The sequence below is a fragment of the Canis lupus genome, chromosome 19 (assembly GCF_011100685.1).
Source record: "Canis lupus familiaris isolate Mischka breed German Shepherd chromosome 19, alternate assembly UU_Cfam_GSD_1.0, whole genome shotgun sequence".
NCBI lineage: Eukaryota > Metazoa > Chordata > Mammalia > Carnivora > Canidae > Canis > Canis lupus.
The window spans coordinates 53,999,248-54,025,571 of NC_049240.1; the positions used below are offsets into that span (position 1 = coordinate 53,999,248).

The 26,324-nt window shown below is 45.2% G+C and overlaps 1 long non-coding RNA gene across 1 annotated transcript in view; it reads right to left on the minus strand.

The window, feature by feature from the left end:
* Window positions 1-13,577, minus strand: part of LOC119864410 — an 89,358-nt gene extending 75,781 nt beyond the window's left edge. The window contains exon 1 of the long non-coding RNA XR_005373850.1: window positions 13,262-13,577. This is a non-coding gene — a long non-coding RNA (uncharacterized LOC119864410). The remainder of the gene's footprint in view (window positions 1-13,261) is intronic.
* Between the last annotated feature and the right edge of the window lie 12,747 nt (window positions 13,578-26,324).

The following is a 26,324-nucleotide window of genomic DNA, read 5'->3' on the forward strand; positions in this document are numbered from 1 at the left end:
TGGGTGTCTGCCCTGAGCCGCCTGAGCACCCTCACAGCATGGAAGCTGCTCTCCCCAAAGCGGGTCATCTGAGAGAGAGGAAAGGTGGAGCTGGCGAGTTCTTTATGGCCGCCCCTCCAAAGTCACACACCATCATTTCCAGAATACCCTGTCAGCTCTATGTAAGGAGAGAAGGGGCTACCGAAGGGCACGAATAGCAGCAGGCAGGAATCACTGGGAGCCACCCTGGAAGTTGGCTACCACAATATACAATGGAGTCTCTCCAGGTTCCAGTCACCTGCAGGTCAAAGTCACGCAAGATACATTAAACTTTACCAGCTCTTGCCCCAATCACTAACTAAACATTCCAACTCTTAAAAAATCCCCTTTCTTCCCAACATTTCTGAGAGTTCCTAGAAAGGCTGCCGTACTGCCACACGGCACATCCTCCTGGCTAGGACTGTCGCTGCTTTGCTCCACCATGCGTTGCCACAGAGGAAATGGAACCCTCGGTGCCAAACCAGGCAGGATCTGTTTCAAAGTCAAGGGATCTCCTCTCTACGCAAAATCTCACTTCTCCTCTGGTAACTAATTTTGTTGTTGTTGTTGTTGGGCACGATATTGTGATTTATAATAAGAACTATGTATATCCTTGGTCTTCATTGCTGTTTCTGGCCCAGAACTCCTAAAGCCATTGCAATTTCCTAAGTTATGAGAGCTATAAAGGTGTCCTTTCTTATGCTGTGATGTGATTTGTGAACTCCACCTAAGGCTGGAGGTGCCAACCATGAAAAGGTTAGAACTTTCACTCCTACCCCCGACCTCTGGGGAGGGAGAAGGTCTAGAGAATGAGTTCAATCACTACTGGCCAATGATTGCATCAATCATGCCTACATAATGAAGCATCCATGAAAACCCCAATGAAGAGGTTTTGGAGAGCGTCCAGGCTGATGAACACATGGAGGTGCTGGGGGAATGGCACACCTGCGGAGGATGTAGAAGCTCAGTGCCCTTTCCCCAGACCTTATCTTATGCATCTCTTCCATCTGGCCGTTCCTGAGTTATAGCTATTTGTTATGAACCAGTAATCTATTAATAGAATGTTTCTCTGAGTTTTGTGAACTGCTCTAGCAAATTAATTGAATGTAAGGAGGGGGATATTGGAACCTCCAATCTATAGTCAGTTGGTCACAAGGACAGGTAATAATACATTTTCAGCCTCTGAAAGGGTGGGTGGCAAAGTCATAGGGCTGAGCCCTTAGCTTGTGGAATTTGACGCTATCCCTGGGGCGACAGCATTAGAAATTGAGTTGAATTGTAGGACACTTAGCTGGTGTCAAAGAATTGTTTGTTGGTGGTAGAAAATACCTACGGCCAACATTAGAATTGGGTGCAAAATCCTTTATTAGGTCCAAGTCATTACTCTTTAGTCCTCCCTCCTTCAGCATGCATTCTCTTCCAGAAGGCACTTCTAGTCTGCTCTGCCCTTTATGCTCTGATATATTTACAAGAGTAAAATACAAAGCTAAAAATGCTGTAAGATAGATGAGTATCTTGATATATTTGCTGAGTCTCAGCCCTAGATGATCTCTTTCCACTAACTAAATTTCCATTACAGCTACTCTTGCAATTAGGTCAAATGGAGTCTGAAGTCGAGGCCATCAGTCGCTGGGTGCTAACCTGTAGTGATAAACCCCGTAGCAAAGCACACGTGGATGAACAAACAGGTCAGCAGCCACTTTACTTAAAGGGCTACAGAAACGCTGCCTAAATTCAACACAGAAGCTTGCTTCGTGCACCCACGTCAAAGAGAAAGCTGAAAGCAAACTTTAAGGATTACAGTAGTAAGCTCACCTTTATTTTTCTCCCCGTCCCCCACCTTCTGAAAAAAGTTTGTATTCAGTCATCTGCTTTGGTATTCCTCAATAAAGCCTGCACTGGAGCGTAAAGCTGGAGTGAACTGCATGAAACTCTACCCTGCCACCGGAGCCCTTGACCGGAGGAGTCCCATGCGGGTCCCTCAGTCCCTGATGGAGAGCTCGTGGTCTCAAGTTTCCATCACTGTAGAAGCCGGAAAACATTCACAAATACAAGTAAAATGACTCAAAGTGCTCATTTACAAAAGAGGGAATCCAAGGCAGACACTCCTACGTGAGGCGGGTTCTCATCTGATTATTAAGGTTTTGCCATTGGTGGAACTCGTTAGAACTGCGAAGTCATGAGCCCGGGACTGGAAACTGCCTCCTTCAGCACGACCGTGGCAGACGTCTAGCTTCACCAGGCCAGGCCTTCGTCATGATGATAATAGAGCTTACCCGTGCTCCTAAGACTTCCACTCAGAAACGTTCCAACACACGCACGGTCTGATGGGTCCCAGCAAGCCATTCGCTCCTTGCGAACGGGTGTGGGCGTATCCACTTCCCATTGCCGCAGTAACACATTACCAGGCATTGAAAATAGCTTAAAACAACACTCATTTTATTATCTCACGGTTCTATAGATCAAAAGTCCAATTACTGTGTAAGCCACCTGGTTCCCCTGCTAGAGCACCACGAGGCTCTAATCAAGGTGTCCGCATGGCTGTGTTCTTTTCTGGGGACTCCAGTCTCATTCGAGACATTGGCTGAGCCCAGTCCCTTGCATTTGTAGGACTGAGGCTCCTGTTTCCTTGCTGGCTGACAGCTGTGGATTAGCCTTAGCTCTTGGAGATCTCTTTCTGGTCCTCCTTGTACATGACCTTCCTCGTTGTCAAGCCACCTGACTTCTGCTTTCAGCCAGAAGAAAGCACTTTTTTAAGGACTCATATAATTAAATTGGGCTCTCGTGGATAATCCAGGGTACTCTCTCTATCTTAGATGATTAGGGACTTCAACTACATCTACAGTCTCTTTTGCCACGTAGGGTAAAATATTCACTGTTGTGACACAAGAGAGTGGAGGTTCCGGGGCCCAGACTGTGTCTCCCACATTGGGGGAGATTGTGGAGGAGGATTTCCTCTTTGTCATAGCATTTCTCTCTTGCTTGGACATTTTTTCCTTATTACAAGCAATTATTAGTTTTGCTGTTTTGAAATACTTCTTTAAAAATATTTAAACAGTCATTTATTTTCAAGCATAGTCCATTTTTTTCAGAATCCTTCATTCATATGTAACACAAATTGTGCTCTTTTTTTCCCCCCACAAATTGTGCTCTTATCTATTAGTTTAAATGGGGAATAGACTAGCTATCATTGTTTTGGCTGAGTTTGATTTAAGGTGGGCAATTTAAAGTTATAAATTATATTTGTACAAGGAAATCTCTTTTCCCAATATTTTTTCAACTTTGTCAAATATTACTGGCTTCATACACAGAACTGAAAATATATCTCCTAAAATGATGAGACCTAATTTATGAAAAAAAGTGTTATGGAACCAATTAACCTATCGAGATCTTAAAACACGCATTACGTACTCACAGCACAAGGTATGCAGAGAACCATAGAAGAGGGAAATGGCCCCCATATTACTTGAAATCTCAAGATTGAGGACAAAGATAAGAAAAACAAAATAATAGTAACCCTCCTGGGTTGTGTACAATTGTGCCTCTGGAGTTCAGAAAAAAGAACTGCCACTGCTGGGGGGTGGGGAGGGATGGTATGTATCCTAAAAGTAGAAATTTGAGTTTGGCAATAATATTCTTTTTGAACCCCTGTCCATCAGCTCCTCCTTCCCAAGGAGGGAGTCTGGTTAGAGTCCAGCATCCTAAATCCCAGGGGAGGGAGCAGCTGCTGGTTCACTGTGTTCCAACCTCCTCTTATCGCACCAGTGCAAATTCTTCAGGGCTCTGACACAGACAGCTGCGGAGGCAGTCCAGGCAAATTAGGACAGACTTGGCTATCCTGGGTCAAAAAAATCAGAAGTTATCACAACAAACTTAATTCCTGCTCCATGTGTTATTGAGCACTAAGGGATAACATGTGAAATATGCAGGATTTGGAGTGATCAAGAGCCAACTATTCTAATTCTATCGTACTCTATTATAATAACCTTTAAAATATAATCAGTTTGGCCTTCAGCTCCCCTAAATAGACTTAGAACTTTGGCAGTGCTCTTCTTTTCACGTCGTAACCAGGATTCTCCGACTTCCTGGGAATATTTATCCATCAGTTTAAAGTAATTTCTCCAGAATGTTAAAGGACTGTCTCAGACTATTATGTCCACCTCTCCTCGGCAGTTATCAAACAGATAATTTGACTTGGACCAAAAAACCAAAAAACAAAACAAAACAAAAAAAGCTGATTACCTCAATCCGCCCCAGAAGAGGTTATCACCCAAAGTCAAATAGATCAGTGACTGCTGTCCTCCAATATTACAGAATATTTGCCAAAATGCTGAATAAATTTAAGTAACATGACACAGAGGGCCTCTTAGACCAAGCTGTCTGTGCTACTCAAGGAGGCTGGAACCTGACATCAAAACATGCTAAAGGCTTATTCCTGTCAGAGTGGCATCATTAATAACAACACCATGAGCCAATTAGTAAATTACAAGACATTTTTTTAGCTCCCTGCAGTTTAGAATACCCTCACTGCACTTTACATGATAATACCCAGCATAGCAGTTGCATTTTCTAGCAGCTTCCAGCATCTTGGAAAGAGCATTACTTTTTTTTTTAATAATAAATTTATTTTTTTATTGGTGTTCAATTTGCCAACATACAGAATAACACCCAGTGCATTACTTTTGAATTCTGATATGAACTGGGCTCAAAAGCCCTTCACCAGCAATGAGACGGTGGGCAATTCCACTAAATTCTCTGGGAATTACCTTCTCATTGGTACTAAGGGACTAATGATATTTATTTCCCAGGTAAATACTACTCAACTAAAGAACTGACATAAATTAAGATACAGAGCAAGAACTTAATATGTGATACTGTGATCTTCCCTCTTATAACATAAGGACACTGAAACTCAGATATTGGATTGTTTATCCAATATCCAAAATTTTACAAAAATTGGATGGTTTATCCAATATCCAAAATTTTACGACGAATAAATGGAAGAGTCCAGGATAGACTGGGGGCCCTCGAAATGAGATGTGTGCCATGCATACATAATAAATCTCTTTGTTCTTTTACATGGAGAGGAAATACGTAGGTGGAAGAGATGAGCAGACTGAAGTCTGGTGTCAGTATCCATTTCCTTAATCCTGACACCAGGAAAATTGCAGAATCATTTACACATAGAATTTCTGCAGGGAGTCATGAGCCAAGATGTAGTCAGGGGGCTAATCTTCTAAGCCGTTCCATGGCTGGACAAAGCACTTTCAAGGAAAGATTCTTTCCTTAAGTAGCTGATTTTACTCAAGGCAGAGAACCGTATGAATCCTTCCCAAGGGGCAAAATTATCTCTCCTCCACAAATGGATCCCCTCTGGGATCTGATGTGAGTAAAAGAAATGATCAGGAAATACCAGGAGAAAAAGAGGCTACTTTGAGACCTAACGTAAGCTTTTTCTCAGGAACTGTGAAGCATCATAATGTAAAATGCATTAAACTGTCAAAGTGAAGATCCTGTCTTCAATCATGTAAAGTCCCTCAAGATTTCCATGGTGAATTTTGCATTAAGAAATCTCCTGACCCTCTCCCCACCACAACCAAAAAAGTTGCCTTAGAAAGGAGAACAAGGAGAAATATTTTAACAGGATGCGTGGCACATAAATACACCAAGTAAAACTGCAAAATCTTAAGTTTAATAAATGTAAGCCTAAAACTCCATGGGTATTCCATTGGTATTTCCATAAGAAATTCCATGTGTATATTAATTAGACATTATTTTACTTAATAACACAAAAAAATCAAACTCTAATGAGTAGGTGTTAATAATCAAATATCAGGATTTTCCTATTTCAGGTTTGGTGTTAAAGTTATTGGATAAAACTAATCTTTTAAGTAGGGGAGACAAATGTCCTTAGAAAAGGAGACATGTCTCTATTTAGACATTTTGGAATTTGATATATTTTCTTTTTCACTTTGAAGCTGAAAGTACATTGATAACCACTATTTTTAAAATTCTAATTTTAAATCTCATTACATTTTAAAATCTAGGGACTCTTCTTTTATTAATAAAAATTTACTGATAATCAGGCAGCCTGGATTAGCGCTGCCTTCAGTCCAGGGCGTGATCCCGAAGACCCACATCGGGCTCCCTGCAGGGAGCCTGCTTCTCCCTCTGCCTGTGTCTCCTGCCTCTCTCTTTCTGTGTCTCTATGAATAAGTAAATAAAATCTTTAAAAAAATAAAAGATTTACTGATAAAAAGCACATCTTCTGGTTCATAGACACAATGAAAACAACTGAGTCATGTCTTTTTTTCCCCTTTGGTCCCCATCCCCTTCTATTGTAGTCTTTCATACTCTAGGAGCATGATTATAAGAACTTAAGTCCCAAAAATAAAACTAAAAGCTCAAGGCTTTGCTGAACATGAATTCCCACAAACCCCCATGCTATATTCTCCCATCTTTGGTTTCCAGTTCTCTTGAAGGGCTCTATCATCTATGGATGATGACAGAAAGATCATTCCTAATTGCTAAGCCACAGGGAACCATAAGGAAGAAGCCAAACAGATCCTTTGTCAACTGTAGGGAATCCCAAGCACACTGTGTTCAATGACCATTTTTTAAGCTTTATGGATTTTGTATTCATGCTCAATTCGCAATATCTGAATTTTGCCTCATGTCTACAAGTTACCCCACATCCTTTATTTAAAAGTTCTTTTTAGGGGCGCTGGGTGGCTCCGTCAGTTAAGTGGCTGCCTTTGGCTCAGGTCATGATCCTGGAGTCCTGGGACTGGCTGAGTCCTCATTGAGCTCCCTGCTCAGCAGGGAGTCTGCTTCTCTCTCTCTCTGCCTCTCACCCAACTCGTGCTCTCTCACTCACTCTCTCCAAAATAAATAAATAAATAAATAAATAAATAAATAAATAAATATTTAAAAACAAAAATAAAAAGCTCTTTTTAAAAGTGTCTAACCTAAAGAAATTCAAAAAGACTAAAAGAAAATTATCCATGGACTTAATGAGAAGTTAAACTATTCAGTCTTAAACATTTTAATAGATTTTTGTTAGATTCAAAAAGTAATTAATCAGGAGTTTTATTTTTGCCTAGGTTCCTGAAAGTATAACCTATATTTATAAAGATATACCATATCATCTGCTGAAGTCTACAAGGCTAATTATTTTGGGTATTGTTGAACAAAGCAAGAATAACTACACAGGTGGTGGCCATATTAATAGGCATAAAAAGACATTCCTAGTTTATAATTCAGATAAGTTGTTTGCAGTACATAAATGGAAACATTTAATAGCACAGAAGTTTTCAAGCATTTTTTAAAATCATTTAAAAGCATTTAATAACACAGAGGTTTCAAGCATTTTTTAAAATCATGAAGTCTTAGAACCTTAATAATTAAAGCAATTAAAATTCCAGATATGCTGATTAAAGTGGGCCCCTGTGCCAAAGGCTCAACCTCACCATCACCCTCAAGATCGCTTCTAAACCCCTCCACAGAAATATAGAAATCACCAATCAAAAGACCTGAATTCTAGGGTGAAGATTCTGAAGACCTAAATTCTAATCCTATGACTGTCACCAAGAACAGTCCACTCGATTGCTCCAAACCTATCCTTTGGAGTAAAGATGAATGACCATTGATAACTACCCCAATTCCAATACTCTATGATTTGGGTAGCTTGGGACATGGTTTACTTGAGGTAACATCCCTTAGAAACATTCAAATTTGTTTAAGATTTCAGCCAGTGATGCTTTTCTACCACTTTTTTTTTTTTTTTCCTCTTCCTCTCTCCTAGACTGACGGATGTAGGATCTTGTAGCCAACACAAGAAGGCTGTTACTGTCCTGATGTTCTCTTTCTATCATAACTGTTTTTAAATGACATACAGTGGAGTCACTGAATCTAATCTTTCTGGCCCTCAGTTTCATTTGCAGTGTATGGACAATTTCAGAGTTTACTTCTAAAACTGAGAATCTGATTTTTTCTTTTTTTTTTTTTTAAGATTTTATTAGAGAGAGAGAGCAAGCACAGAGGGAGAGGGAGAAGCAGACTCCCTGCTGAGTAGAGAGCCTGAGGTAGGGCTCCATCCCAGGACCCTGAGATCATGACCTAAGCTAAAAGTAGACACTTAACTGACTGAGACACTCAGATGCCCCTGATTTTTTTCTAATATATTTTTGAAGTTTGCTTCCCTGTCTCTTCAAAGACGCACAAAATGTTTAAGAAACTCAACACTAATAGAATTGTACTATTTTTAGTGTAGGCCCACAAAGTGATGACTCTTAAAATTAAGTTGCTATTACAAAAAAATCAAGTTGCTATTAGACCAGATAATTATCCACTCCAATCTATTAAACATATATATTATACATGTATAACTCAATATATAACAATACATTAATAATATATGTTATTATATATGATATAATATATAGTATATAATTATACTATTAATAATATATAAAATTAAATATAAGATTATATATAATAACTATAATATATATATCATAAAATTCAGGTAGTTAAGGACTTGCATGGTACTAACATCCTCTAGCCTCCATTGAGAAGCTCATATATAAAGATAGGAAAAAAGATAGGGATATTACACTTCATATATTAATCCATGCCAGCAGAATGACCACTATGCTATTTATATTTCAAATATCTGTTTACAAATACTTCACTAGAAAACAATGACTAAAGTTTCCATAAACCAGAAGAGCAAGACAAAGCCAGTAAAAGAGTTGACACTGCCTCCCCATCTCCCCACTCCAACCTGAATGATGCTTCCCTTAAACTTAAGGAAAGAGGAGTAAGGGGGTGGGTGTCCTGACTAGGATGTGATCCATCCTAACCTACTAAAAACTGGTTATTTCTTTTTTTTTTTTAAGATTTTATTTCTTTCTTCATGAGAGACACACAGAGAGAGAGAGAGAGAGGCAGAGACACAGGTAGAGGGAGAAGAAGACTCCATGCAGGGAGCCAATGTGGGACTGGATCCCGGGTCTCCAGGATCACGCCCTGGGCTGAAGGCGGCGCTAAACTGCTGAGCTACCTGGGCTGCCCAAAACTGGTTATTTCAAACCTTCTTCAAGGTATTTGTGTAGCTTTCAGCATAATGGACTCAGACTCCTCAAAGCCAGAAATCTGCATGCGTAATTCAGGAGTCTGTGCGGATTAGGTTTCGCTTCATGAACCACTTTTCTGCTTAGCACTGATTAATAAACGCTATTGTTTTTGGGAATTAATACATGTTTGGGGAGCAAGTGAATATACATGTGTGTTCATTCTATTCAGTCCCTGCTGACTGGATGACCAACAAGAATTCTTATTCTCCAGTTCCCTTTGGCATGAACGTTAGAAGGGGACCAGAGTGGAAGATTCTAAATCCACTGGGAGGTTTCTACTGGACCAAAATTGCCCACACTCATCTTTGACTCTCCTGCCAAGCCTGCCCCAATCCCTGCCACTGGATGTTCCCGAGGACATGAAGTCTCAAATGTAGGGAAAGTGCTGCCAGGAACAACAGGGTCCTGCTACCAGATGAGGGAAAGAGCGGGATCACGGGGTGATAGTGAACTTGGCAGAAAGCACATACAAATCCTGTAGAGTTTTTTTTTTTTTACAAAGGAGGCATCCTTCTTTACGAGAAGCTGGACATAAGGTCAAGGATCTTAAGGTCATTCAGCATAAGGTCGCGGTAAGAACTGGGGCATTAGCCTAACATCTAGTAAGCAATTAAATGCCTGTGTTCTTCCCTCAGATGATAGACACTCTCACATGAGACACGGAATTGAAATTTTTCTTCTAGTTCCTTTTAGTTTCCCCAACACGTTAGTCAATGTATGCCTGCAGAGCACACACTTGGGAGGATGAAAAACCAAGGAGCAGGACAAGAAAGGGACCTGTGATCTGGCTCGGATGCTTAGGCAGAGGGAGGAGACCCTTTGAGAGGCCTGCGGTGCAAGGGTGCAAGGCAGTGATCAGGAGCAAAGCCAATGGTGGATGACAGTGTAACTAGCCCAACAAAGGAGACTCAGCCTTGAAGAAGCTGGTGTAGCAGGTAACTCAGGAGTTTGTGCCAGATTCCTCTCATTTTCCCAAATACGTGCCCAGAAAATCCCCATGAAAGACAGAAACCAGTTGGTTAGGTGTCTGCCTTCAGCTCAGGTCAGGATCTCAGGGTCCCGGGATCAAGGCCCGCAGCAGGCTTCCTGCTCAGTGGGGAGCTTGCATCTCCCTCTGCCTCTGCCCCTCTCTCCCTCCCCCCTCCCAATCATGCTCACTCTCTCTCTCAAATAAATAAATAAATTTAAATAAGAGAGAGAGAGAAACTGGCATATGGGATTGCAGAGGCCTAAAGACTGGACTGACTCGGGGTGGGACTCTTGAGGAAGAAGGCTGTGTCCCTCCCAGGAGCTGTCGAATGAAATATCTGGCCCTACTTTTCAGTGCACATTCCAAGATCGCATTTGTACCAAAGTACCGCAAAACAGAATGCCGTGCTTCGAAACAGAAAGAATTAATGAAGCTTATTAACGAAACATTAAATTTATTGTAAAATAAAATAAAATAATAAAATAAAATAAAATAAAATAAATTTATTATAGATTTCTAGAAGGCCGGCTAAATGAGTTCATCCAGGCTTATAAGTAAAAAAAAAAAAAAAAAAAAAAAATTAATTAAAAGTAAAAAAAAAAAACCACAGGAGTAATGACGAAAGATTCCTTTAACCAGGCCAGGTTTTGTAAGCCAAATACATAGAGTAGGCTTGAAAAGCTACCAACGGCTGTAACATCACTTAGCATTCACACCACAGCCTCGGTGGGAAGATAGGGCTGCAAAACCTATAAAAGCGACTTTTCTCCTCCAGGTTGGCATAAAATAGAAATAAGAGAACGTTCCATTTTGCCCACCTACAGCTTAGGCATCAGTAAGATCGTAATGAATCACGTGCTGCTGACCACAAGCTGCAATCAAACAAGTGCCTCCCTCGCAGCAGCCCCGCAGCCATCCCCCTCTGTTCCTGTTTGAAGACCAGCTCCAGGAACACATGCGTTTGTTCGAAATTGTCCTTGGAGCTTGCATTCATCTCACCCTTTGCTACGCTGTTTAAAATTAATTACATGGTCTAAATGGATCTTGAATCCTTTAAGGACAAATGCACCATATGAATAGAAACATGGATAGCATCGAGCCCGGAGAAAGCTTTATTCAGCCAAAGAATATGGCAAATCCTTCCGTACGAAGAAGAGAGAAGCAGAAGAGCCCTGGGCATTGCCATCGGAAGAAACCCCAGAGGACTGCAGGAGGAGTCGACGGTGGCAGGACGACTCCTTACGCAGCCAGTCCTCCCGCTGCCACACCGAGGCCACGTCCGTTCTGCACAGCTCAGTGCTTGAGGAATGGAAATGAGAGCCCACCCTCATTTCTAATCTACAAGATTAATGAAACCAGGTTCAAAAGCAGCTTTGAGCTTCTTTTTTTAAAAAAAAATTATTTCAGGTATTATCATTCCTGGAGAAGGAGAGCAAACGCTCAACATTTTCTTTTAAATACTGTAAAAGCACAGCAGAAAGGGAAATCTAGACCAGATATTTTTTATATAGGATTATCAGCAGACTATTTTAAAAAGAAAGAAAGAAAGAAAGAAAGAAAGAAAGAAAGAAAGAAAGAAAGAAAGAAAGAAAGAAAGAAAGAAAGAACTTTATCTGGCAGCTGCGATCACCGAACACGGCGGGGGCTTCCGGGAGCTCACCGAGATGTTTCTTCTTCCAGAACACACAGCTCACCTACGTTCCCTGGCCACTCCTGAGCGGGGTACGCGGCCATCTCCCGAGTTCTACTCAATAAGAAGGGAGCACATAGGCTACATGCCACCTCCAAACCCGCCCCCCAGAAGCCCCCACAGGCTTCGTGCTCTTTTCCACCGGGCGGACGCAGTTGATGGCGAGGTGCTCTGGGCGCTACTCCTCGGAGCCTGGTCCGTGAATCAGCGGCGCTGGCATCACGGGGCATCGCCTGAGCAATGCAAGGTCGGTCGTAGGCCCCTCCCAGGCCTCCCGCAACCGCGGCTCCCCACTGGGGCCATATATGCATGGAGGTTTGAGATGCGGGAGGCTAGCCTGGAAGACGCACGGCTGCAAAAGGCCCCGAATTGTCCCGAGGAGGAAAGCCACGAGCCGACCAGAAGCCTCTGCACTGCGCTCGTGGAAGCCGCGGAGACCACCTGCCCACGGGCCCGCGGACGTCTGCCTCTGTTCACCAACACAGAGGAGGCTACGCCAACAGATGCAGCGAGACGCGGCTATCCCCAAGCCATCTTGAGCCCGTGCTGTGTCGTTCTGGAATCTGGACTATCCACAGACACCTCACAAGCAGCGTGAACCCACCAGGAGGCTACTGTATCGCACGGCAGATCTCCCTGCGTGGCTGCGGACTGAGGGTGCTCCGGGGTTTCTTTTACTGTAGCGGGTAAGTCGTGTAAAACAGAGAGAGGGCTCTTCCAGCTCCCCCTGTTTCCAGGTCAGGCTTCCCTTCCTTCCATTATCCCACAACGTCGTCAAGCCCTTTGTCAACGGGCCAGTGTGGGTTTCAGCATCCCTGCTGGCTTTGAGCATCTATCATTTTAAGAATGAAATCACTCTTCGTGGCATATTATGAGCCCTTCTGTCAGGTAGTTAACTAGACTGGCACCGGTTAACTGTGATCTAAACTTTATATTGACAGATCTGGCAACAGACTGACGTTCCTTGCGCTAACTCTGGCTGTCCGGGCCGAACAAAAAAATAGGTTGGAAATATGATTTCTCTTAAGCTGACAGCAGTCTTCCTCGGGGTGCCAGCCGCTGACAGAGTAAGGGAAAGGACGCGGCGGAAAATCCTGGCCACGAATACGCATTCAAGGCAGGAAGAAAGAATGCAGAGCCTCTGTTCCTCAAAGTCATAATTTAATTTAACAACCAAGGCTGGAAGGAAAACAAATGTTTCTCCCTAAGCCTCACCATCAACAATCTATTTTTCTCCAATAGCACATTTGTCTTGCCCCGTAAAGCCCGGGATTACCGTCCCCAAGTCTTACAATAATACCTGACACACACCGACCATTCCGGCGGCTGAGCAGAGCCCCTGAAATGCAATTATAGGGAGAGATCTAATAAACCAAAGATTAGCAACAGAAATGCGAGCACCGTTAACTGGTTTTCTTTGGGGCTGATATGACAGCCAGGACCTACCCGGCTGAAGGAATAATGACACGGGAGACGCTGACAAAATTGGAAAGATCCATCATCAGCATGATCGCGGCACGTCAATGACGGTGTCTGGGTGGCAGCGGAATCACTTGACCGTCAGACCCTGAATTGTCACGTCTCCCGTCTTCCCGCTGAAAAGGGAATGCGGAAACGCCTCCAGACCTTCGCCAGGAGGGGTCTGGAATATCGTGAATGTTTCCTAGACCCATCACGCCTCATTAACAACCCAAACCCCGTGCTCCTAGAGTGTGCTAACATTTTGTGCAAACACGGGAACACGTGGCCCGTTATTACCGTCTTTTAGCTTTGGTAGGCCTCGGCCAGGGACGTATCGTTGTGCACGTAGACGCGAACGACGAGCAACATAAAAGAGCCCTGGATTCTGTGCTGAAACCCTTGCGTCGGTATTTGCGGCCATAAAGGAGATGGAGCAGGCAGGGGCAGGAGCACACGCCGCCTGCAAGCCACCGTCCGTCCTGGTGCCAGGCGGCGGTGAATAAAGTCCTCCTGGGGAAATACTGCGCATCCGGAGGGGCCGCATCGGGCACTCCGGGGCCATCAAGCGCACACCAAGCCATCCTTTGCCAAACAGTTCGCCTTTGATGTCAAAAAAAAAAAAAAAAGTAAAAAAAGAAAAAAAAAACCACTCCAGCCTCTTCATCTCTATTCACATGTCTGGCAGCCAAGACGTAAACGAAAGAAAAGCAGCAGCAAAGACCTAAACCACGAACTACAGGACGCGGCGAGGCTGAGGTCCCACACTTCCCCCTCCGCGCCCCCTGCTTGCCCTCCGGCGCGGTCCACGCCCCTGGGGGTGTCCATGCGGCCGGCCCGGCACCTGCTCCACGGGAGGCTCTCGCGGGCCCGCCTCTTCCCTCCTCGCAACGATGAGCCCGCGCTTGCCAAAGGCCTGCAAGGTCGCCGCCGGGGCTTCAGAACCAGGCCACGGGTGCACAGCTGACACCTTCTGGGTGCTGACCCTCCAGAAAGTGGCTCGGGGAAGAATTCAGATATGCCAGGAAGGCGGGGGCGGGGGGTGGCTGAGAAGACGAGCTTCCTGGCTCGCTGCAAGTGTAGGAAGCTGACTTTGAGGGGCCCCCGCGGGGCTCAGCGGTTGGGCGTCGGCCTCTGGCCCAGGGCGTGATCCTGGGGTCCCGGGATCGAGTCCCACTCGGGCTCCCTGCGTGGAGCCTGGTTCTCCCTCTGCCTGGGTCTCGGCCTCTCTGTGTGTCTCATGAATAAATAAACAGAATCTTTTAAAAAAAAAAACTGACTGTGACACCGAGAACATTTTTGCAATATGGGAAGAGAAGGGAAGGGAAGGGAAGGGAAGGGAAGGGAAGGGAAGGGAAGGGAAGGGAAGGGAAGGGAAGGGAAGGGAAGGGAAGGGAAGGGAAGGGAAGGGAGGAAGAAGCCACGGCAGCCGAGACCCAGGCCCATGACGCGTGCGGAAGCTCTGGTCTCTGTCCACAGCCCCGCTCATTCCGGAGGCCGCGATCCCGAGATGCGGAGGCCGCCAAGGTCAGCCAAGGTCAGCCAAGGTCAGCCAAGGTCGGCCGAGGTCACGGGGGCCCAGAGCCGAGACTGAACGCCCCTTCTCTGGCCCCGGCTTCCTTCGTTTCCCCCGGCACATTCCTTGTCAGGGGAACGGGCCGACCAGCTTCTTTACCTCTTCCTCAAGGGAATGTTCCGGGGCCCTAGCGGGGCACGCAGCTTCCCAGGCGGCCTCGGCCCGCTGCCCCCCACGCGGCAGCCGCTGCCCCCACTGGGCCGGAGCACCCGCGAGTTAGGAACGTGGCCGGCCGCGAGCTACTGTCCTCCGGAGCAAGGCGAGCAACGCCAGCACCCACATGGCACCCCAGCCGGGGCCGCCGCGGCCCGGACGAGTCCCTGGACGGGGGACCCTGCAGTGCACAGGCCGCCGGGGACGGGCTGCGGCCCGGGGAGCCGTGGCTGAGGGCCCCGGCCTGAGCCTGCTGCGCCCTGGAGGGAGCCAGCGGCGCCCGAGGGCCACCAAGCGGCTCTGTCCTGGTCACGGCGCCCGGCCGCCCCTCAGGGAGCTGAGCGACTCCAGGGGGCGGCCCCGGGCCCCGGGGTGGGGGGGGCAGCCGGGAGGGCGCGGTGTGGCCTGGTCACGCCCAGCCCGGCTGCCCGGCCGTCGTCGCCCTGTGTCTCCCGCCTGGTCCCCGAGTCCAAGGAGTCTCGTCCCCCGTCAGCCCTGCTCGGGCTAGTGCTCGAGACCGCGACAGCTCAGGGCTAATGTCCAGCGGCTTCCTTCCCCGCCTGTGGACATGCGGGCGGCGCTCCTCGGCCGGTGACCGTCCCCGGCGCTGCCCCTCGTCACAGCCCCGAGCCGCGGGAGCGGGGCAGCCGGGACAGCAGCCGCCCTAAGCGCCGCCACACACCGAGCCTTCAGCCCGGCTGGAAACCGCCGAGAGCCGCGAGGATGCCGCTGCGGCCGGTAAGCGAGCGGCCCCAGGCCCCTGGCACGTGCGAGCAGGCCCAGGCCCCGCGCCCCAGCCGTCTCGGCGTGCACAGGCCCCAACCCCGGCACAAGTGCGTGTGGGGAAGCGCCCTCGGCCTGGCGCTTCCGGGGAGGCCAGAGACCACGGGAGGGGGCTGCTGGCTTCAGAGCCACGGTGGAGTCCCAGGCGGGGACACGGTGTGACCCGGCAGCCGGGCTGACTCTGCGGGGGACCCACTGCCAGGCCCTCGCGGTGCAGAGGGGGCCTCGCTAGACGCAGGTGCAGCCCTGGGACACGGCGTCACGCTTGGTTCCTGTGCAGCGCTGCCCCGAGCTGGCCCAGAAGACGACACGGGCGGGAGGGACACAAGGACGGACTGCGTCCTCGGGGGGACTCGGCGCAGCCTCGGATTCTTGATGTCAGCGCAGGCCACGACCTCGGGGACATGAGACCGTGCCCCACCGAGTCCGTGCTCACGGCGGGCTCACTTGTCTGCCTCCCTCACTGCCCCCCTCCTGCTCGCTCTCACGCTCCCTAAAATAAATCCTTTCAAAAAAACATAGTAGAGAGCATCCTAATATGAACTAATGAAATTCAAGTGTACGACCTCTGAAGCGTCCCCAACCCCAGGATTCCATGAGAAGAAACAGGCCTTGGTTTTCTCACGTAGCCGCGCGTTGGCGGAGGCGAGGAGAACGGCGACGGAGGCGACAGCAAGCACCTGCCGAGCTGTCCCTGCACGCCGGGCACGCCCATCTCCGATGGTGAGACACCGTGACCCAGCACGTGCGGACAAAGACAGTGGCAAGAGGTAGAACAAGGACTGCGACGAATTAATTAACAAAGTAGGAATCTAATTGGCATCGCTTCCAAGGGGGACTGTAATTCATTCCGGTGGGTTGCACAGCCCCGTGTCGCCTTCAACAATGCAACGCAAGCGAGAGACAGAGGTAATTTCGTGAGACCCCAGCATCGCCTACGGGGGAAAACAGCGGAATCGTGTTAAAGCTGACGCCTCTGACAGCGATCCCGACGTGAGGGGCGGGTGTGACCTTCTCTGCACTCTGGGCGCCCAGAGCGACAAGCACAGCGGCAGTCACTGCGTGTAAAGCACAGCCTCCGGCACTCTCTCCCTTCGTTGCTTGCTCCGCAGAACTCGACCCCGTCTTCGCACCTGCGGGCCCTCCTCGGCCGTCTCCAGGTGGCTCTCCCGCGCGTCACCGCTCCCTCAAGGGCAGAGCCCTGGCACTTTTCCGTGGACGCCGATAGCAGTGAGCTCATCAGCAGGCACACGGCGCTCAGCAAGTTCCATGCAAGGGCGCAAATAGGCAGCGGCGACGCGGACCCCGCAGCCGTCCCACTCAGCAGATGCACGCAGACGATCCTGCGCTGGAACAGCAGCTGTGACACGTAACCCCCGCCCTGTCTGCCGCCTCCTGGAAGCGCATCCTTGGTGCTCTGCTCCGACAGAGCCTTGCGGTTCTCCTCGGGCTTCCCTTCGGCGGACCTCCTTGAGCCTTCTGGAGTCCTGCTGTTGGTCAATCATTTTTATTCATGAGAGACACACACAGAGAGAGAGAGAGAGAGAGAGAGAGAGAGAGAGGCAGAGATATAGGCCGAGGGAGAAGCAGGCTCCATGCAGGGCGGTGATGGGGGACCCGATTCCGGGTCTCCAGGATCATGCCCTGGGCTGAAGGCAGATGCTCAACTGCTGAGCCACCCGGGCGTCCCTCATCGATCATTTTTCACCTGCTTCAGTCTTAGGGAATCGTACTGGGACAGCTAGCCACAGATGCTCAAACTTGAGCAAATCTAAGACTCTCCGGGGTCCACCCTTAGATATTGTGATCTGAAACAGAATCACAAGTCTACAGTTTCAATAAGCCCCATCAGGCGACGGCTGACGCAGGTGGTCCACGAATCACCCTTTGAGAAACGCGGACTATCTCAAAGGAATTAAAAGACAGGACCTCAGATTAATGATTATCCAGATTCCCAGGAGTCGGAGTCTTGGATGTGCCGCTACTTCCCGGGTCCTAGAGTCACTGCCAGCTTTTCAGGAGTCAAGTATATCAACCAAAGGATTTTCTGAGAGAAAACACCAGAAAGAAGCCTGGGTTTGGTCATGTGCTTAGATACAAGACTGAGGAATAAAGGAATCAATGGAAAGCAACCACTTCAGAAGGAAAATGAGGTCAGAAAACAGGTTTCAGGTCACAATGAAGGGACGTCACCAGCGCAAAGGGCTGATGAGTCGTCCGTGTGCTTTGCTCGCTGAAGCCGCAGCTGTTTGGTGACCTTATCATCATTAACAGAAGCAGCAAAGGCCATTTACATTCCCATCAGCAAAGCATGAGGATTTCCAGTTTCTCCATATCCTCGCCAAGGCTTCATTGTCTTCTTTTATTATAGTCATTCTAGTGGATGTGACATGGTATCTCACCGTGATTTTAATTAACCTGTGATTTGATGACCTAAGATGTTGAGCATCCCTTCATGCCCTAATTGGCAATTCCTATATTTTCTTCTGTTCATTGTTTTTCTAACATAAAGTCACAGTATCCTTGATAGAGAATCACTGAATTTGAGACATACGAAAACACTTCAAAATTATATGATCTAACCTCTTTATTTTACATATAAAATAAGTGAAGACTTGAGATACATAGTGTTTTTGCTCAAAGCACAAAAACAAACTTAAGGTAAATCGGGACTCTATGATTTCCTAATTCTGAATTTAGCTGAATTATACCATGCTTTCCCATCTCTCACTTTCCTAGCAGTAACTAAGTCATTCTCTAATATAGTTATTGGTGAAAAGAAACTAAATGGAGAGTCAAAACTGTAGGTTCCCTGGGAACAAGTATCACGTCTTTTCCATCCTTGTGACTCTGCACCTACCATAGTCTCTTACCCACTATAGGTGGTTAATGAATGGCTGTTGAATGAAATTAAATGGAATGGCGTTAACGAAGCTTTAGCACAGTCAGGATTATATCGAAATCAAATGCAATAACAGTCCTTAAGTATATTGAGCATACGATGGGTTTCATATTATACGGCCTAAAAAATGTTTTTCAAATATCGTTGACACCAAGTCCTTGAGCCATTAACTGAAAGTGGTATATTCTTTGAACGTCTGCCTCTGAATGATCTGAAATGTTTTAAAATACAACTGTCAAAAAAATAAAAAATTAAATTAAAAAATCAATAAATCAATAAATAAAATAAATAAAAATAAAATAAAATAAAATAAAATAAAATAAAATAAAATAAAATAAAATAAAATAAAATAAAATAATAAAATAAAATAAAATAAATAAAATAAAATAAAATAAAATAAAATAAAATAAAATAAAATAAAATAAAAAAATACAACTGTCCAGGGCTCTCTCCAACCTCACTGAATTAGCAACTCTGAAGGTAAGGCCTAGAAATTAGCATTTCAAAAGTCCGCCAGAAATTCTTACTCACCAAAAGAAAAAACGAGAGCACTGGCACAACAAGTGTTGTGCAACACATTTTGAGTCTGTTTACTTGAAGCTGTTAAGCAGATCAAGGACTGGTGCCTTAGAGGGGATTCCGGGGGCACCTGGCCGGGTGGAGCATGCAACTCTTGACCTTGGGGTTGTGAGTTAGAGCCCCACATTGCATATAGAGTTTACTTAATACATCATATACAAAGAAGAAATTCTATTCCCAGAAAATTAAGAGTGCCCTAACTGCTGAGCTACTTAACATAAGCTCATAACCTGCCAGTGGTGCACGTGACTTCCTGGGAAGCTTTTAAGAACTTGTGGTCAATAATCGACAATGATTTTACAAAAACATTAAGGAACCAAGCCCTCCTTAATTGTGATGGACATCGTTGCAAAACGGCTTGAAGGGCTCTCTGCTCCGTCACTCACAGCGCTGCCAACACCCACAGCCCCGTTCCACTCATCTGGATCATGAGCATTTACAGGCAACATCAATTTTGATATGTCTGCATTTGGATTTAGGAACCCCGTACCACAATCATCTCTGAGCAGTCAGCACTGAAATTTAACACCTTTCGCACATAATTAGGCAGAAAAGAAGAATGCCAGTGATTAAGGATAAACTGAGGCACGTGTTCAGAGAAGGTAGAAGTCGAGTTTCTGTCTTCTAGCTTGTCACTCCTCATGCAAACTCCGACATCGATATCGTTGATGGGGCAGTAGGTGAGTATAAACTGACCATTTCTTTCCAAGCTTTGTCAACTGGAACCTACTAAAACTACGTCTCCATCTTCCTCTGGGCCCACCCGCTCTCTCCTCTGCCTCATTTTCTTCAAGCATGTAACAGACTGTATTTTCCAAAGACAGATGCAAATACATTGCCCATCCTACCCGCTCTACAATATGACTTTTCCACTCATCTATGAAGAAGTGGCATCTAGGGGCGCCTGGGTGGCTCAGTCAGTTAAGCGTCTGACTTCAGTTCAGGTCATGATCCCCGGGTCCTGGCATCGAGCCCTAAGTCAGGCTCCCCACTCAGTGGGGAGTCTGCTTGTTCCTCTCCCTCTGCCCCTTCTCCCTCCCCCTCTCATGCTCACTCTGTCTCTCAAATAAATAAATAAAATCTTTAAAAAAAATGAAGTGGGGTCTATTTCTCAAACCTCTTAAATTTAGGTGTGTGCTGAGATTAGTGCTCCCAGTAGAATACACCAAAATTACACTGCACCACTGCCAGGATTGCCTTCGGCTACCTGACAACTTTTGTTCTGTGCTTTTTGCAACGCAGACACCATGTAAAAAACATGACTATCCTGAAACAACCATTTTGTGAGAAATTCAAGCCACTTGGAGAGGCCTTGGAGAATGAGACTTCGCGTGGCAAGAGAAAGATCAAAACCACTGAGACACTGGACATATGAGTGCAAAAACCACCTTCGAGGTAGACACCCCCTCCCCCACCAGGTGCCCTAGTGTCCCAGCCAATGCCATGTGGATCAGAGACCGCAGACCTGCCAAACTCACCCACACTCTTGACCCACAAAATCAAAGCACAACATAATGGTTGTTTTAAGGCACTGAGTTTTGGAGTGACTCATTATACAGTGAAGAACAGCAGAATATGTCCCCCAGAACATGCCTCTGCCCTAAGGATTATTCTGAGCTGATTATTTTTGAGAAAGAGCAGACACTAGAGAAGTTCTAAAAATAGAAGTAACCCTTTTATAAGGGAAACTTACACTCATAAAGCAGATCCCCACTTGGAAGTGTCTCCCTGTCTGCACCAGAAAGAGGAGGATGACTGTAAATCACAAGAGGATTTGTCAATAAAGAAGGTACCCCCTTAAATCTCCATGGCTGACCTTACCCTTTACTGTGCTTTGCCTCATAGTCCTCATAACTGGCCTCCCTTCCCTACACCGTGTTTCTTTGGTATTTAGCTTAAGTTGGTATTTAATTTAATGGCTTGGACCACGTCAGGGAGTTACTCAGTTTCCCTGGGCATCCCCCAAGTATACATGAGATACACATGTTAATAAACTTCTGTTTGTTTTCCACATTAATCTGTCTTTTATTACAAGGGGTCTCAGCCAAGAACTCAGAAGGGTTAGAGGGAAAATTATTTCTCAACACTAATAGATAACTGGAATGAAATGCTGTCAACACTACTTTAAATTATTTAAGTTTTACATTATATATTGTAATATATGTTATTATATTATCATTATTTATATTCCTTTGTCTCCAAAGTAGCTAAGAACATTACGTGGCAAGCGTACCATCGCTTTGCCGAAAAAGCAAAATCTCTTTCTTCCTAAATATCAGGAGTTCATTTTCCCCAGCACAGAGTGGCAAGCAATTACAGACTTAGAGATACGCTGTGCCATGCTCCGCACAGATGTCATGGGTAGATGAATGTACACGTCTCGTATACAGGCATTAGGCCTAGAAAAAAAAAGATTGATAATGGCAATGAGAATGTTAGGAAGCCTTTGTTTGCCCTTCTCTGTTTTATATAAGGTTTTCTCCATCCTTCTCCCTTCTCTTACAGAGCATTATAAATGCATTTGGCAATCAGTGCTTTTGTCAAGGATTTTCAGATTTTCCTTATATAGATGCTATTCATCTATTCTCAAAATTCTCTGTAAGATTTGCAGCATTCTAATAAAAGACTTACTCTTTAAGGCAGTACAGGATACGTACTAATGGAGATTCACATTATTACCATGTTAAAATCTCCTAGCCCGATATTTTATGACTGTGTTTGTGAGTTTATTTAGCTCCCTGTCTCAGCTTTAAAACACACCCAGTCTCAATACAGAGTACAAACCATCATACATATTAATGAGTCAAACTGCACCCTCTGCCAACACCGGCACGACGCCAGCCCTCCCACCACATCTACCGGGAGCAACACCAGCCATCTAAGCAATCCCCTTTAGTTCCCAGCTGGGAGGTGCAAATGGAGACTCTCGGGGCTGTGCTCATGTAGCATGAAACTACTAAAGAGTAAAATACCTGCGCTGTTTCTGATTGCAGAGATGCTTGGGTCATTAACGAAAGATTCTGACACTCGCTTTGATCACCATTTTGAAAAGTGCCCTTTTCCTCCCCTAAAGTCATATTGTGACATGATGGTCATTAAGATCACAATGAAAATATAGGAACATGGGATCCCCAGGGTGGCTCAGCGGTTTAGCTGCCGCCTTCGGCCCAGGGCGTGATCCTGGAGTCCTGGGATCAAGTCCCACGTCAGGCTCCCTGCATGGAGCCTGCTTCTCCCTCTGCCTGTGTCTCTGCCTCTCTGTGTGTCTCTCACGAATAAATAAATACAACCTTTTAAAAAAGATAATATGGGAACAAAGCAAGGCTAAGAGACCATTAGAGTCAGTACTGGGCTCATTTTTTACAATAGCCCCTGCACCCGACTATATAGGATCTGCTATAAGCTTATTCTCCTTGATAGCAGAACTTGGCAGCTACATTTCTATAGAATAGAAGGCCAGTTTCAGCTTGTCTCTGGGAAGTTACAGAAGTTCTACCAAAATAGGCAAGATTTAAATTGCCTCTCCCCCTGCCACAACGGGGCCAAAGAGGAGAGGCAACCATTCTGCTAAAAGGTGTGCTTGGAGTGAAAACACAGACAGCTGCAGAGCTGCAGGGAAGAGGAAAAGGACTTGCAGGGAGAGTTAGCGAGCAGCAAGGATTTTACAAGAGACATCACAGGAGAGCACAGGCTCCTGGTTCAAGAATATGACATTGACAGCTTAGCCATGGAAGAGAGGAGCATTAATCCCCTATAGGAGAATCCCTAGAAACTAGACACTTAAGAATAACAGACTGGTGCAGAACAGATATTACTCCCTTAGCTATACTTGATTACATAGTTTTACCAAATTTGACTAATGGGGCATTGGAAATTAGTATCATACCTCCAGCTGCTATCATTCAAAGTTTATAGAAGTATAATAACATAATTCTCATCCCATTAAATGGGTTTATTCATTCTAAACCAACCCATTTGATTATCTCCAGGAGACCATGAGTTTTTAAAACCCTCTTGATATCTGTTGCCCAAGGTGGGAAGGCCAGAACTCCTAGAGACTGCTGTTCTCACAAGGAATATTTCTAACCATCAGGTTTGCTACATCTCACTTGCAATACCGATTATTAGTTTATGAGTCACAGGTACTAGCTTAGCTCACACAAATCTATTCAAGAACAAAGACCATAGACAGCAAATTATTGTCTACTCCGCTCCAACGCACAAGTCCAACTGAAGCATTGTCCATCTACTCATCAGACGTGCAAAGAGACAGATGCCACCTAGCATTTGATGGGCTGGAGTGCATCCCAATTATCTGCCCCTGACTCTAGCCCCATGCTGGGATTCTCCAGATACAGAAATATCAAAAGGTATCGTGATGTGCTACATGCAAAGAACATTCCACGTATCATGGTGCTAGTTTTCCCATTATCTAGGTTGACTGTACTGGACAAGGCCCCCAGGTGTCTTGAAGTGCTTGTTCTCTATGGCCTCGTAAGTAATAGACTCTCTTTCAGTTCTGACTGATGCTACCATGAAAATCTGAACTTCATACACTGAAATCTTGATATAAAGCAGAACCAAACCTCAGAAAGCCAAACAATCTCTGGGACTAACATGTGATATATGTTGGCTCCACTCTGTAGAGAGGAATGTTACCTATATTAATACAGTACAGATACGGACTTGAGATACAAGCACACATTAGATCATTCTTGGCGATGCTTTATCATCAGCTACAGTAAGGAAGAAGGTAGTAAAGATACAGTGACCATAATTCCTGGTGGTTTTTAAAGTACCTCTAACAATTCACTATAAAAAGGATAGTAGCAGCTTAAACTTTTGTCTGATAGTTGGAAGTAGATAGGAAAAGCGTTCTCCAGTGTTACGTACTAGTGGGTTCCGTAAATTTTTTTTTTTTTTAACGAGACCATATGACAACTAAAATCCTTCCCCAAAGAAAAATAAATGGAAAATACAGCAAAATATGACACCTGCTAAATCTCACTTCTCACCCCTTTGACTCTTTAGATCATGTTTGTTCTCCTCAAATAAGTTTAGTGATCTAGAAGGTGTCAGGCCTGTGTCCAGTAGTTATGAAGACAAAGAACAGTACCATACCCAGGCAATCTGTCTGTGGCTAAGAGACGAGCAATGGATGGATCTGGCCTTCCTGGGAGATGTATTTCCAGCCTGTTTTCTGGTATCTGCGATTGGGGTGAATAGTATATGGGACACTGACCTGAAGAAGTATGAACACAGATCCATTCCATGTGTACCGACTCCACCATATGTGACGAATCCTTTACATTAACAATGTGGAAAGCCTACAAACCCGGAGAGGACGCTTTGTGCTTTGTGTATCTTTCCTCCCTTCTAGGACTTCCCAGTCTGGATATCATTCCTAAGAACCTGAATAACCAAAGACAAGCCCTTTAGTCTGATCATAAACCAAGTTTATCTTGATGTAGGTTGAGCTTCTCTGACTCCCAGGGCCATCCCACATGTCAATTAAGGAAAGCTGCTTATTATGGGCTTTTTCTTCCTTATCTGTGTTGTGTGGAGGCCAATCTCTCCAGGTAACCAAAGTGGGTTCTGTAATTTCTGAAGAGCTGCTGAGCACTTCCCTCTCCCCATCTCCTGACTCTAATTCACTGGTGTCAATCATCAGCCTTTCTCCAGGATCCTGCTTCCAATTCAGTTCCTCCATGGTCATTCCATTCTAAATCCCATCTAGGATCAAGTTTATGTCTTTAAGGATGAGGGATATTTTCATCCCTTTGAAATGATTTAGGTAGCAAAGGGATTTGATGGCGGAAGGGTCAATGTTTCTCATAGGATGACTTCCCTCTTCCATTTTCCATGACCCTCCCTGAAAGGTCAGGATCCATGAGCTCCAACAGACCTTGAATTCTTTGTGAAGAGCCAGACATACAACATTCTCTACATGATAAATTTCTTTGTGTCCTAAAAACCAATTGTTAAATCACCATTCAGGGGGTTTTCTTCGGGCTAAGTAGTCCACAAATACTTTGTATTCACCTTTCCCTGCCTATTCTTTTTCTTTTTTTTTTTTCCTCTGCTTTCCTTTAGGTCTTCTTATGTCATGTCATTTTACAATGTGAATTTTACAATCAGATACACTTGGGCATAAACTGAAAATGAGACTAATTTGTCACTTTCAAATATTTTGTTTCTGTATACCGTATCATATAAACAGGTGTTATCCAGCCTTTGTTAGTCGCAGCAGAGATTTGCCAACACCAGGAAAGCTTATAGTCCATTATGACTTTTTATTTATTTCTTAATATGCTTAGTCATTGTCCTTCATGTCATCGTATGTGGGCTTTTTGTCCCACTGCTTATTGGGAAATGCCAAACTCCTATTTGTGGTGTTCTTGTCAAGATGAACAGGAAGTAGGTGGCCACTGACCTGGGACCTGGAATATTATCAAGGACATAGAATAGCAGAGATAATGCAGATTTGATCGTTCATGATTTTGTGATTTTAATAATCTAAATGATGGTTTTATTAGAAAGGTTAAGGGAATAACACTAGAATCAAGCCTAAGTGTAAAGCACTTTGAAGAGCTTTCACATATATGAACCACTTGGCTTTCGTTAGCCTCACTGTAATATAAGCTGAGCAAGGCCATATATTATTATCCACTTTTACAAATGCAAAAAAAAAAAAAAAAAGAGGGGGGATTACAGCAATTAATGACTTGCCTATTATCACCGCACTAGCAGAAATGCAAATCACAATAAAAATCCCTATTTTTTTATTCTCTGTCTAGTAATCATTTCTCTATACCAGAGTATTAAAGTTTTGTTCAATGGGAGCTCTAAGGGCTTCTAGAATTTCACGTGGGGACCTGCCACAAGGGAAGGAGACCAGGTACCAGGCCTTTAACTCCCAGGCCCTGCTTTAATGAAGGCTGTACCTATTTTATCAATTAGGTTTATCTTCAGCTAAAAAGATTAAAATCTTCAGCTTAAAAGATTTCTGCTTAGAAATATATACACTGCTTTAAAAAGAACGTGAGGGTAGCAGGACA